Genomic DNA, 2517 nt, shown 5'->3' on the forward strand with positions numbered 1-2517 from the left:
AGGTAAAGGCTTCCATTTATGTCTAGATTTGCATCCTATGATACTGAGGAACATAAGGAATGATGTTATACAAGGGGGAGAACATATACCACAGGCTGAGCATTACTTTCCTTCCTGGACACATTCAAATGATCTGTTTAGCTTCTATATTCATTTCATAAGCATTTCACAAAACACTTCAACTGGCCTAACTGTGTGTTAGATTTGCTTAGGTGAATGTTATAAGTTGATTTAACACATGTGTTAATGAGAAAAACGCATGTTGTTTCAATTCAAATAGTTGGAATAAATTGTAGTAGTTGAACTTGCCTTAGTGTTTGTTCAGCTCTGTGCTGAAGTTGCACAGAGCTTCCAAAGGAACATTTCCACAAAGGTTTCAAGGGAACATTATGGCGCCATAGCCAAGCGAAGCCAGTAGGGATCCCCTCAAGAACCACAGAAGTCCCAATGCTTAGGCTACTGAACAGAAACAAAAATGATAATAATAAAAACTGTTCCCACCACATTTGAAAAGCAGATTGAAAAGGTGATCTGTCCTCACCAGGGACATTAAGACTGTGCCTACACAAGTCCTCAAATACAATTCTATAAAGAAATCCATCAGAGTAACATCTAAAATTGTCATTTTCCAGTCTTCTGATGACATGAAAGCCAAAAAAAATCTATACTGTGACAGAAATTTTTTACTTTTTTACTGAATAAAGGGTGATAAAAAAATCTATACCATAGAGGATCAGAAGAATACGTAGAATATGTAGGATGTAGAATATGTAGGATGCGACTTCTTTTGAATGAAATCATTTGAAATGAAAACCTCAATATTGACTATTTAAAGCTGCTCTTAAGAAATATCTTCTACCCAGACTCTTTCTGCCCCTGGGAATTACAGCGAGAAATAGCTCTCTTAGCACCACGGTTGAATGCTGTGAAAAATATGACACATGGTGTTGACACCAGCAAATTTTCATTTGCTTTAGCCTGGAAAATGAAACATTTCACATGGCTACTTTATATTACTAACTTTAAAAAGTACAGATAGCATAACAAAAATACCCGTTATATTTTTCAGCTGAGTAGTTAAATTATAAATAAATGTCTAGCTCTAGTTGTGATTTGGAAAGAACTGTGGTATGAGTTATACATGCAGAGACCCTAGTCTTCATCTGGTATGTTTGATGATTTATCTGGATTTTTGATGCATTCAGAGCTCTGTATTTAAGACATTTTTTTTTTGTTTTAATAAAACATGGAAAGGTGGGACTCCTCTACACTGTTGCAATTCTAGACTTTTTAGTTGATTCTAAAAATATATTTGTAGACACATTCATTAAACACTTACTGTATTATAGCCACTATATAAGAAACTGGGATGAACACAAAGAATCAGACAAAATTTCTGCCAAAGAGAAGCTCATAAGACTTAATTTTATCCCAAATAAGTTTCATAATGTTAATGATGCTTTTCATATTCATTAATTTCTATTAATATGGTAATTTTAGCCTCCTAGGAATCTCTGTGAAATGTGTAGCAAATATCATTATTCTTTTTCAGAACTGAGAAACCAAGCCACACAAGTAGTCCAGCAACAGAACTGGAACTAAGAACAGTCTTCTTTGTTTAATAGTACTTTTGCTACTTCCGTAGAACTAATATAGGAAAATGAAGGATGGAAATACTTCCTAGATAAATCAAGTAAACATCCCACTAATTACTTTTTGCTCCAATTGCCCTTAGTTAGATAAAAGTTAGACTGGGGGCCGAGTCTTACAACTACTTCTGTTCTCCATTTTAGTCTCCAAACATATTTATGTTTAGTAAAGTCTACATATGTGCCCACAAAAGCAGAATATTATGATATGAAAACATTTGGTCACCACATTCAATTTGTAAAAGGAATCAGGCCAATTGTTTGTCATCATGTAAACCTAAACTCCAGATGGTGGATTTTTCCCTCATTGAATGGATTTAATTAACTCATCTTTCAGTGCATCCACCCTAAGAAACTGCAAATGTGTAGAGAATTTTAAACAAGTAGCTTCCTTCTGTTATTTGCACTCTGGAACTAACGCTGTTTGCTTACTCTGTAACTCTATGGAAGCTTTACATAACTTGAATCTCTTTCTCTCCCTGTCTCTCTCACTCACTCACTCCCACCACACACATGAAATTAATATAAGTGTCTTGACCCAGATGTTGACTTTTTCTCTCTAAAGCGGTTTCCTGAATGAGGAAACACCGCATTTCCAAAATCTTATGAGTGAAATTTTCATAGTGACTTTGATTGGACTTCCACAATCAAACTTAATGGAGGACTGAAAATTATTCTTCTTCACAGACATAGAAATAAGATTTGGTAAGTAGTCCTTAGCGAACCATCTGAAGAGGGCTACTCTGCAAAGCCATAACTATGGTGTGCGTGCAGGATCTTTAATGTGATGCTCAAAGGCTCATGGTGATTGGATTGATTCTCACCAAATACTGACATAAAGAGACAGAAGTGTCCTGGCATCTCTCCA

This window comes from Herpailurus yagouaroundi, unplaced genomic scaffold (assembly GCF_014898765.1).
Source record: "Herpailurus yagouaroundi ecotype Mexico unplaced genomic scaffold, PumYag 165, whole genome shotgun sequence".
Classification (NCBI taxonomy): domain Eukaryota; kingdom Metazoa; phylum Chordata; class Mammalia; order Carnivora; family Felidae; genus Herpailurus; species Herpailurus yagouaroundi.